This window comes from Salarias fasciatus, chromosome 13, assembly GCF_902148845.1.
Source record: "Salarias fasciatus chromosome 13, fSalaFa1.1, whole genome shotgun sequence".
Lineage (NCBI taxonomy): Eukaryota > Metazoa > Chordata > Actinopteri > Blenniiformes > Blenniidae > Salarias > Salarias fasciatus.
The window spans coordinates 8322301-8335151 of NC_043757.1; the positions used below are offsets into that span (position 1 = coordinate 8322301).

Sequence of the window (12851 nt, forward strand, 5' to 3'; positions counted from 1 at the left end):
TATTTTTAAACTCATAACTTTGAGAGTCAGACGCATTTTGTTTAAGTCAATATGTTTGTTTTTTTCATAAAAAATTTGGAGTTTTGTTGTGTTTTGATTCTCTATGAAGGGGAGGCATTGTTTCTATTTGTCATTGTTTAATGAATAATTTATGTTGAAGTCTCTTTTGGAATCAAAAATATAATCTCCTTATTCTACTCTGATGCAATCCAGTAGATGAAGCTCCATTTTCACGTCAACACCCTTTACAATGAAGGATTTCTGTGAAAGGGAAGAAAATATGCCACCAGAGAGTTTTTATGTAAAACACAGAGAAAATGTGAGAGCAGGAATCTCCAAACCACAGTCTACTGAACAGAAGTGCAAAAAGAAATAAAACTGAATGATGGTCTCTGGTAATAGAATCTCAAATAAACTTTCACTTTTCTTTTCCGTTGAGGTAAACGCTGGCCCCGGACACCATTTTGAGTATTTATGGTGCACGCAAGCATGCAAACAAATGATAACCACCTCGGGGAGCGCTGCCCCACATATCCGCTGTAGATACAGCTGCAGTCGCTCAAACCAGATGAATGTTTGAACAATAACCGTTTTCGGGCTCCCTCGGTCATGCACGTTTGAGGAGCAGTAGCAGTCTTCGATATAAACTCCGCCGTTTGTGGTTAATGTTTGAAAAGCTGCTGAAGTGCTTCCCAATTAATTTAAACTGCACTGTATATCTTAGCCGGCTGGGTTTTTTCTTCCCGGAGCCGCGTGACCCCGGAGAACAGCGGCGATGTGACACTAATGGGCAGATTCCTCCTGGACTCTAAATGATTACCACATCACACGGTCACACCAGGGCGGAGGTGTGCGCGCACACACACACACACACACACATGCTCCCAGTGAGTGGAAACAGACACACGCTGGACAGACCACACACACACACACACACACACACGCACGCACACGCGCTCCAGGCACTCAGTCTCAACTGAGCGTGCTCTGCCTTTGATAGCAAACAGTATTTAAATTATATGCAGTCTCATTAAATAAATCTCAGCGCTGATGTAATTATCAGAATACCATCAGAATCACTGGAGGTCACATTCGACACGACGTACACAAGCAAATAAAACCGAGGCTCGCTCGTGGCCATTTGGGCACTCACCCAAATGGAAGGCGATGCAGCGCGATGTATTCGATTGTGCTTCGCACTTAATGAAATGAGACAATGACATACATTCATTAGTGGATCATATTTCTCCGCGATGCGTCCGAACATGTGAAAAGGCACCTTGTTTTTCGTAAAGGAGAAGGATCTGGCTCGTGTCAGAAGGTTAATCAACAGGTCGGAATCCAGACAAAATGATAAATAGTCGCTTTATGACGGGGACACATGGATATATTTGGAAATGACGGCTGCGGTAATGAAGGGAGCTGTTTAATCAGTGAGTGCTTCCGTCTCATTTTCCAGCAAAACTTTCAATATCTGGCAGTTTTTCAGCATTACTCAGAGTTTTTAATGATGCTGAGAAGCTCTTGTTACAGAAGTGGAGCACACCTTATCTCATCAGTGATTGGACAGCCAGACAGCAGAAGTCTGGGGTGCCACCAAACTGACCTGTATATGGGCGAATAGCTTTCATGTAGTTCTCTACATATCATAAATGCTCTAAAAGTTATTCTTATGATAGCAACACTTGCTAATTCCCATCAGCAGAGGCAGGACAGGAATATGAGGCTAAAACGTCTCAACAGAGATGATTGTTTGCCTCTTTGTGTTCGCGCCACATGACTAATTTTTTTTTTTTTTATTGTGTTGACATCTGGGCTTTGATTGGGCAACAAAAACCACGAACTTGTTTATTCAAAACCATTTCTGGGGAATTGACTCACGGTGTGTGCCTTGCTCAAAGGTGAATATTTTCTCAAGTCTTGGTTTGATGGAGTCAGAGTTTCCTCCAGCTATTCCTACTTCTTTGCAACATTTATTTAACCATCACCGTCTGACAGCCATGCAGCGAATGATGCTGCCTCCACCATGCCTCATGATGCTGTGTTTGACGTCTATCATACATGATAATTAGTCCATCCATCCATCTCCTATCCTATATATCCCGCTTAACCCTGCAGGGTCGGGGCTTGATATTTACTAAGACAGCAAAAAAATTACTTTTTGTCATTTTTTTCATTTGGTATTTGCAGTAATTATGTGGCAGAATTGTTGCCACCACCCAAATATTTGTAATTGCAATCATAAAGCGATGTCTTTTTACTTTAATTTTCTACCATTTCCAGATTTACCATGACATATGTTCCCTATACCATGACAATTCCCTGATAAACCTCAACATCCAAAGTCTCTGACCTTCTCATTACCCTCAGCTGTACTGATAGTAAATATTACCCACCGAACATCCGCCTGTTGGCCCTATATTGTGACTGCTAAAACTACACTGGCTCAAGTCCCGATGATAATGTGGGTTTTGTTTATTAAAACCATTTATTTGAATGTTAAATATTCATGGGTCCGTTTGCAGATGCTTTGGGGGAAGGCCCGGCCGCGCACTCTGAATAACAACAGACACTCACCGAGACAGATAACCACCTACTGGATTGTAAATAAATATGTGTTGAAAGCTCACTGAGAGGGGAGGGAAGGAAGGCAGACAGTCAGACAGTTCAGTCCAATTAAACAGAGCCACTGTCAATGCGTTGTGACAGGCTCGTATCTGCCGCTGCCAGAGATTCAAATGGCGATGTACATTAGTGTGTGTGTGTGTGTGTGTGTGTGTGTGTGTGTGTGTGTGTGTGTGTGTGTGTGTGTGTGTGTGTGTGTGTGTGTGTGTGTGTGTGTTACAAAAATAAAATATTCCACATACAGTAAGCACTGCAGGACCTGTGGCCACCAATTAATTATTCAGTCTTGCCGGCACGACATACGGCATAATCCGACCGCCTATTTGAAACCATCATCACTCATAAACGGAAGTGTTGTATTAATTAGCATATTCTTGCAAGTCTTCTGCTTTTACAGTATATTTAAAATGCGATTTCAACTCCAGCACTTAGATTCAACTTGTTGACTCTTGACATGTTTGAAAAGGTTAAAAATTGGGCAATAAGTCTGTTGGCTTCCAGGAAGGCGAGAGAAAAAAAAAAAAAACAAAAAAAAGGAGGCCAATAGGTCCTGAAACCCAGAATTAGACTTACTTTCCTCTACATTTGTTGCTCCAGAAAACAGAATGGTTCATTTAATTATTAACTACATCAACTCACCAACAACAGTTACTTCAAACTTTCACACTTGTAGAGCACACTGTTAATGACCAAACTTAGAGCAAAAACAGTTACAAGAATGTCACAACTTGAATTGGACATTCAGCATTGGGAAAACTGACGTCATTTAACTGATACAAATCTCAAAGGTAGTGTCAAGTTTTAACATTATTAATCCAAAAAAAAAAAAAAAAAAGAATTAGACTACATACAGTTTCTGTGTAAACAGGCAGTTTTTGACATGCTGCTAATACACTATGGATGTGGGAAACAGCTCTTCTGCAAATTTGGATGATGAAGTTTCAAGCATTTCCGCTATCACAGTGTAAACAGACTTTGTTCCCAAAAAGTTGTTTAAATGCGAAATTTTACTGAACCAAAACACAAAAATGATGCACTTTCACTTTAAACGGCATGCAAATAAACCCTGTTACTATTTCCCCACACTTCTTTTTATTAGAGGAGAAGCACCTCATAAAAACTGCTAATGGCCACATCAGCCAGTGTAAATGTTGAATCAGATATGAGAAGGAAAAGACCAACACCACTTATGACAAACGTTCCCAGTGAACAATGCTGGTGATTTTAAAGTCACAGTGTAAGTGGATACTGCGGTTCAGGCTCAGTAATATATAATGTAGATATCCCTGCATTTTTAATCCATTTGGTGCAATGATTAAACATTTTTTCTGACTGCTGGAGTGCAACGTGTTCCTCATGGGCAGATGAGCAATGCATTAGGAATGGTTTGTTGTGATTTTCTTACTTTAGGGTTTGGAGAAGAAACATAAAAGAAAAAAAAGCACCTGCTTTTCAGCCGGCATGCCTGATTAAAAAAGTCACTTCAAAACAAAAGAAGCATTTTTTGAATCAGATGGAGAAAAAAGAAGAAAAACTCCAAGAATCCCTGAACTCTGAGAATGATTTTTTTTGTCAACGGCTCAGTAACTGTATCCTATTTTGGTGCTACTGTTTTCATCAGTGTGAGACATTTCAATGAGAACAAAGCGAAAGGTCAAGGAGAGTACGAGGCAAATTCTTCTCTCAGAAGCTTTTGATGGGAGTCCTCTTGCACTTTTGTTATCTTTTTTAAGCAGCATAGCACAACAAAGCGAGAAACAACTCCCACTTTCCCCAAGCTGAAAACAAATACAATGACTGCTCCTAATAAATTGCGCTGCTTCTTTTACTCGTAACTGGAGGAGAACTATGATTAACAGCAACAGTGAAGCGGAGGGAATAGTCGGAACGGATATCTAATGCCTCCATTTCTCCAAACTTGGTCAGCGATCAGTCACACCCATGGCACCCACATGCTTCGCCTCAGCTGTGACCTAGAAATGCTCTCCAGTAAAATAACAATAAAAGCCTTCATATTTCTGGAGCGTGCTTTGATCCATTTAAGGCTTCATCTGACTTCATGTCCTGTGTTAGAGAAACGACAGCAGAGGGGGGGGAAAAAAACCCACAGACTTTTGTACAATAAAGGAAGATCTGAATCAAAACTGGAAATGACGTACATAGAATAGAACAGATACAGAGAAACAATCGGTCCAAAAAGTAAACTGAACAATTACAGTGACAATGCCGAGATGTGTTTGGAGTAGAAGAGTCAGATTTAATTTACTTCAGCGCCCACGTACCGCCTGAATTGATCTCAAAACTGAAGTTTTCCCTCAGTTATAGAGAAACAGACGTATAACAAGGGAATTCATCACCGTCATTGCTGCTCTGCACAGGACTGAACCTCCTCAGTCACATCTAGCTAAAGGATGTTAGCGTGCTAACAGAGGCTAGCACGCTAATGGTGCCGAATGCAGGACTTGTAGGCGTAGATCTGAGGCTGTGCACTCCTAGCCTTGAGAAAAATTTTATTAGATTAAAAGTATTCCCGCCATAATAGTAGCATTCCAGCGTAATATGCATGGTATGAGGAGGCATACTTTTGAGTGTTTTCCAGTCACACTTGCTTTGTTAAAATGCTAGCTACTGATGTCATTACGCTCCTGTGCTTGCAATGCTGCATTCAGGTCTGACTTGGAAAATTGCCTTCTCTTTCACTCCCTCACAGTCATGGATGCGTTTAGGTACCAAAACATGGTACCATTTGATTTTACGTTGAATCGGTACTCGGTAGCACCGAAGAAATTTGGTTGGTACCAATTAAAGTACCAAATTCAGTACCCATCACTAACTACTACCAGGCAGAGGAAGTGAAAGATGTGATGAAGAACCCCAAATAGCTGGAAAATGCTGGACTGACAGACGACACAGGCAGTAATGATGGCATGATGGCAGCAAAAGAACAGACACTGAGCACAGTAGAGGCGAAGGTCGACCACAATAGATCAGACCAAAGGTGCTGCAGAGACAGCCCAGCACATAGTAGCAGAGTGGAGGATGCAGGCAGGATCACTATACATGGAAAAACACCACCGAGAGGCTGGGGTAGTGTACAGAAACGTATGTTTCCAGTAGAGACAAGAGGTATCCAAATCCCAATGGGACATCCCCCCAAAGGTGGCTTAGAACAACATGGCGAAGAACTTCAGCTTCCAGACTGACAAACAGCTGCTGGCTAACCAGCTGGACATTGTGGCAGTTGATAAACTGAAGAGGGAAATCATGATAGATGTGGCAGTACCAGCTGAGAGTAACATCAAAAAAGAAGGTTGGGGAGTACCGAAGGGTTTAAGGAACAGATGTGAAACGTAATTCCCACAAAATACACACACAGTAAAGAGCTACTATATCAGAAAGGTGAACACAGCAACATTGACAATTGCCAGAGACGCTCAAAGCACATCCAGGATTTAGTGCCGTGTTGTTATAATGGAACCACGTATGTGTGGAAGGAGAGAACAGTCCATCATCATTTTTGGTCCTATAGCAGGCCCACTGAGTATCTGGTGTATGTACGTGCGGTGCATCCACATGTGATTCCAGTGCCAGTGATTTACACTTCATTGAAAAAGTGCTGCTAACTCCGCAACAGCAGGCAGGACAATCACCACTCTGGATTCCTCTCTTGTCACTGCTAAATTACACACAAGTGTATTTACTGCAAATGTGCAGAACTCTGCATTGTAGAAAAAAAAGTTACAAAACAAATGTTACTGTTTTCAATTGAAAATGCAGTGTAAACAGATCCTAATTTTATTCTCAGTTTGTCCTGGTGACCTGTCCAGGGTCTACACCATCTCCACACAAAGAAGTGGCTCAAGCTCCTGAAGCTTTAGGTGTGAACAGAGTCCACAAACACTGCTGTCCACACTGGGCCAAGGCTCATTTCCAAAGAACCTCCCCGATGTTTTCTCAGGCCAGAGGAACTGGATGCTTTTTCCTGCTCTGTGAAGATGAGCGGGACCATCCAGCCTGTCGTCAGCAGAAACTTCAAAATCCAGCTTGAATTTTTCACTTTGCTTTTTAAATATTCGTTTTTGAGAGCAAAACTTACTCTCATTCCCAAAATCCACATTGCACAGCAGGTAATATACTTAAAAGGCTGCTAAAACTGAAGCGCCTGTTGGAGCCTTGAGGCGATGTGTATTTGTCAATACTGGTCTTTTAAGATAACTCTAATATCATATTTAGATTTACTGGATTTCTTTTTTAATGCTCAATAAGCTTTTGTTTTCCCTTCAACACCATCATAGTTTTAAAATTGATCTGAATTTTAAAGTTCCGATTGAGTGGTTGTCAAATTTATTGAAGTGTTATTGATCCCACCTGATGAATAATGAATTAGATTTTTTTATTAACACTTGACTTGCAATCCTTTGAAGAGAACCCCGGGGTGATTTTGGATTATTGTATAATTACTGAGCATTTTTCCACCTCCACTCTCCTTAGAGTGCACTGGACTTCCTTTCCTCCATTCGACCCATACATTCATATGCACAACCAGCTGGGAGACGCGTCCTTCAGCGACGTGCCATTGCCTCATCAATCACCACCCAAGGAGATGCGTCTCATCGAGAACGGCAGCAGAAACGTCACTTTGTCAGGAGCTCACCAACTTTTTGAAAGGACGCCGCTTCGTGCCTCTGACATCTACTTTTCAGAATGAGCAATTGCAGATGTTACTCTGAATTTTGATACCGTCTCTGCCCTGAGTCCACTCCATCAAACAGACAAAAAACACACCCACTGCTCTCGGTGGAAGAAAATACATTTACTCTGCTGGGAATAAATCCACTGTCATAACTGTAAAATAATATAATAAAAAGACAAGACTACTGTGTATATTTGACAATCTGAATCACTTATCAACACATTGGTCTGGGCAACAGTTTCATTCAGCAGTTTTTTTTTTTTTTTTTTTTTAAACTTACTGTTGGATTATGTGACAGTAAAACAATTCTCTGGCAGAAAAACTAAGAAATTATTTGGCAAGATAAAATGTGTTCTCAGTCTAATCTTTCTATGAAAATATCAGGACACCATAGTTTCAAAATCCATGCTGCGTAATCGGTATGAAGAGCGAAAACGATGCCAGCTTCATCCGTTTCACGCAGTTCCCTCGACACAGTGAGGCCTTCTGTGACAGGACGATGAAGCGGCAAAAGCCAGATTCAGCGTCCTGACCGGAGAACAGTGATGGGCTTTGTTTCCGCTGCGCCCCCGTGGGACCCAGTTTGGCTGATGGTAATGGGCTTGTGTCCATATGGGGGGATCCAGGCCATCATCCAACATGCAGGGACCATCCATTAAGAGGACACTTTGTGGGTGATTGAGGAAAAACGCATCTGGGGGAGAATTCCCTCTGGGGATTGATTGAGTTGCTGATGTGAGGTTTATGTAGGACATGAACATCCTGATGAGAGAGATCATACTGATGTGATATCCGATGATAAATATTAAAATGAAACACCTGTTGCTTAGGCCCCGTTCACACTACGTTTCAAATGAAAACACATTGTTTCTGTTTTTTGGTCAGAAAAGTTTGACCTTTACGTGGCATCTTTTGAAAACTCTTTCTGTTGATCCTGAAACGGCAGAAACAACAACTTCACATCAAAAGTTTAACCTTCACACTTTAAACCATCGTGTAAATTTTTGATTGATATGAGACCACGATGGACAACTTAGATTGTTTATAATGGTATAATAGGTTTGTTTTCGTGCTGTCATGGGGTTAAAAGTAATGGTTTGTCATTTTTGTTATTTAAATTTAGCATTGAACCCAACCAAATATTCACATACTCTAAGATGCTGGAAGTTTTTTCTTGTCTTTTATAGGCTGAATAGCTTGAAAGAAAGACCAAGCATTATATCACTCACCATCTCGACAGCTTTACGACACTAAACAGCATATTTAAATACTCATTTACTCAAAAATTTAGCTCCATCACTCAGTTTTGACTCCACTTTTTTTTTGTACAGTTTCAGGACTATCTTTTGATTGAAGGCAGTGAAATTGCAGTAATCACTACTGACTGAGTGATTAAGATTTAGAAAAACTTGAGGTTAAAATCATTCCCATGTCTTGAAACCATCCATGGAAAACACTAAGAAAATATCTTTAATTAAAAGCAACCTTGTTCCCGCATCACTGTTTTTTTCCATTTCTGTCCCAAAAGGCCTGCATGTAGAAGTATGTTGAGACCACAGCTGAAGCAGGCGTGGCGCAAAACACGCACACATGCCTTATTAAGCTTGTCAATCAACCTCCAATGCGCTGCAACCCTCAGATCCAGCCAGCCAGCCAGCCAGCCATGCAGCCAGGCGGTCAGTCGGGCCAGACCAGACGAGGCAACAGCTGGCCGTTGCTTCCAACTGACTGAGGCTACCTGGCCTGGCATCAACTGCTCGTGACACACTCCCTCTGCCAAATGCTGCACGCGGGCAGGACGGATGGACAGACCGCACCTGGGGAGTGAGGTGAAGGAAGGGATCGGCCACGCAACACGCTGCCCCGAAAGGTCAGGCACGCCAAACCCTTGGCCGACTGTCCTCAAAAGCCTCACAATCACCTCTCTGCTACTCCAGTGGAGCTGGGAGGATGAGAGCGGAAGGGGGGGGGGGGTTTGATGGCACTAATAAGGCCCGGAGAGACAGGTGACATCGTCCTGTAGGTCGATCAGCGGCACGGTCACCCAAAGGGGAACTGAAAAGGGGCAGAATTATTCCGCTGACATTATTCCGCTCTGAATTTAACTGTCAAGTAGTCAGCGGCTAAACTGACTGTAATAATTTCTCACAGCAGTCACTGATATAGTTTGTGAGTGTGTGTGTGTGTGTGTGCGCGTGTGTGAGCTTGATGTGTGCGCGCTCCATCTGGAGATGACTGAAAGCGAGAGAAAGCCATCAAGCCTGGCGCTCTGCTTGAGCCCGGCTCCTCTCTCCAGCCTCCCCCATCATCAGCCAATGTCAGTGTCAGCATCCGGTTGGGAAGCGGTGATCACGGGGCTGGACGGAGGTGAAAGCAATCAATAGGTGACTTCGGGGCCGGGCGGGATGAGCGGGGGCAGCCATCACAGAGCTCATCACCAGGCTGCATGGAAACAGCCCTGCAGGAAAGCGCGCACGGGGCCAGATTCATTGACATGAGCTCACCACAGTCAGCCAAACCTGCCTGGTCTCGCACTGCATTAGTCCTTCATATATTGCTTTAAATTATCCCCTTTAAGACATTTACTGTGGCTATTGAGGTTAAATAAAAAGGTGAAAAACCACTGGCATGCTTCCCGCATGTTAAATCTCCCCCACCAGTTCTCAACAGGGCTCTCCTCCCTCCCGCCTTGTCCGCTGTTTGCCGTTCCCCAGTAGCGCTGCTGTGATGACAGCTAATAGAACTCAGAGGACGAAACAGTAAAGAGAGTTTGATTTAAGTACTCACAGCTTTTCCAGGGCGGCCAAGCCATAGAAGGAGCCATTCCTCAGCAGAGAGATCTTGTTGTTACTCAGGTTTCTGTTTAGGGCCAAAAGATATGAGAGAGAGAGAGAGAGGAGAAGACGAGATGAGCACACAGAAACAAATGAATGGAAGTACATTGGTAAATACTGAGTTGGGGAGGGGGATTACTTATTCAAATGGCAGATAAACTGTCTATCCTCTGACTGTCAATATGTTGACAGGAGAAATCCTTATCTCCTATGTCTGATGAGATTGCGGCTGTAAATTACTCATCCTGGCCACGTTTCTGTCGTGTTTATGAGCATTTGTGGTTAAGGTGGGTAATGATCCGAGTCACCCCGACCCCGCCCCCTCTCGTCCTCCACTTCTCCATGTCAAAATATCGGCCTAATAGAAAAGCTCCAAGAAACGCCACTTCAGCACAATTCAATCATCCGTTGCTCGCATCAAAACAGCAAACAAATCAATGAAATGCACCGCAGGGATCTTTAAGTGATGAATTAATATTCACAGGAGATGCCGCGCTTCCATTTTGATTATTTCCAGGAAGACCGCCACTACATTTCCTTTTGCTCTTTGTCCTCTCGGATAAATTATGCCTGTGCTGAATGTAAAATGAGAAGCTATATGTTCTGTGAGCGTCAGTCTCAGAGGACAGAAAAATCAAAAATAGAGACACGCAGTGTTTGGACAGCGCTTCCTGCTGAGTGTTACTGGCAGGCTCAAACATACACAATATCTTGTCGCATTAACGCAGTCAGCCCTGGGACTTGGGACTTTTCTCAAACCTTAAAGCCGCATAGTATAAACACAGGCAGTATAGCTGCAGTGAAAAAGGAAAACAAGCAATAACTCATTAGCGAGAATGCTGTGTGATACTGGGCTGTGAATATTTGCATACTAGATTATGCAGAATCACGTTGCAGTTGTCCAGGCTCTCAGTTATTTTACTAACCCCTCATGTTGCTTTAAACCGCTCATTAAGAGTTCTTGATCTGTGTCATCTGAAGATTCATCACTTCCGCTCTGTTGTTTTTCAGTGTCATCATAAAGACGTGGGTCGCGGTGAGACTCTGGAGGATAACATCGATTGGTCATTTGGGGGCAGCCTGGTCGCATCAGGGTGAACAAACATTTTTACAGACCTGACAATAGATTGTTAGTTGGGGGGGGGGGGGGTCATGTGCATACTATGATGGTTCTGAGTGTGGGAAGTAGGCCATCATTGGTTCAATCCACCACTCGGCTTGAAGTTCTGCTGCTGAGTTTTTGGTCATCAGTGGAGATGGTGATGTTTAGGTAGATAACCAATGTGCCTCATGTCCACCCAAGGTATTGGGTAAGCAACAAACCTACATAAGCTATCTAAACTTTCATTTAGTCATCTCTAAGAAGTTATATTTAGCCATCTTAGCTCCCAAGTGTTGCATGGGGACATCTGTATGAGTCTAAGGTAGGTCTACCAACCAAAGTTCTCTTTATTTGCATTAAACACCCAAAACACATTTTGAGGAATTTAAAAAAGACATTCTTCACTAAGGTAACTGGAGTTGCACTCAGACATTTGAAAGAATCCACGATGGTTCAACCTACCAAAGCAACCTGCAGCTGTATGCTGACATTAGAAGGCCTGAAAGGTAGAGAGACCTCCAAAGGAATCTGGAGTGGTGCTGTCACATTAAAGGGAGTCTAACTCGAACATGTCCCACATATCAGCTCACATAATGTTGATGGAAAATTTAGAGACTGACTAGACCATGAAAGGACGCCCTTTAACCTGCCCTTTAACAACTTCCAACTACTTTTTCTTGTGTAACATCACCAAAGCCCTATTTAACACCTGAGAGCAAGGCGGCTGAACAGACTGAGAGAGAACAGGCCAGCGTGGCATGAAGCTGAGAAAATCCACTGCTTGCCGAATTATTTTCAACAAAAATTACATCTTATTTTGATGTAGCAATCTGTATTTTGCTTATTTTTGACAAAATATGGCAACAGCTGTAAAATGCTCATTGCCTGTCGAACGTCCATCATAACAGATCAAGCTAGTCAGCCAGCCTGGCGAGACAGGTGATGTGAGTTTACAAGTTTTAAATCCTCGATGGTTTTCACATTTTATAACTGCACCAATCGATATTTTTGACTGACAACTAGTCAAAGCAAATTGCTTCGCTGAAAAAATATCAGTTTCTCTTACTTTACAGGGTTTTATAACACTTTTTGATACATTGAGCTTTTGCTTTTTAATTTGCATTATATTAAACTTCTCATAAGGATAGCAAACAAGTTTTCAGAAAACCTTTGCTCCACATCGCTGTACACCAAAAAAGCAGAAGTCAATAATGACTAAAAGAACCAAACGTCTGGGAGCTCACATCTAGACAGAGCACGGCTGCACGCATTACCTAAAGAGATACAGCTTCATCCCGTCAATATATCAATGTTGCATTTTACCACCACCTACATGACCAATAAAACTCAATTAAATCATCAGAATATCCATATTTAATTAAATTGTGACACCAGTATACAGTAACTTGTGTTGGAAAAGATTTATTCATCTGACAGCTGTACAGATATGCCAATAGTATTCATTTTCTTTGTTGGATTTTACCTTTCCAAATATATGCACATGTGAACATGTGAAGTACCTGGGAGGCTGCTCAAGCAATGGAAAAGACACATGTGGACAGCGTGGAATGGGGAATCGAACCTGCAATAATCCGAT

At 42.4% G+C, this 12851-nt stretch overlaps 1 protein-coding gene across 1 annotated transcript in view; it reads right to left on the reverse strand.

Moving 5' to 3' along the window:
• LOC115399247 (adhesion G protein-coupled receptor A2-like) overlaps positions 1 to 10161 on the reverse strand; it is a 107359-nt gene extending 97198 nt beyond the window's left edge. The window contains exon 1 of the mRNA XM_030106527.1: positions 10106 to 10161. The gene's annotated coding sequence lies outside the window, so the exon portion shown is untranslated. The remainder of the gene's footprint in view (positions 1 to 10105) is intronic.
• Between the last annotated feature and the right edge of the window lie 2690 nt (positions 10162 to 12851).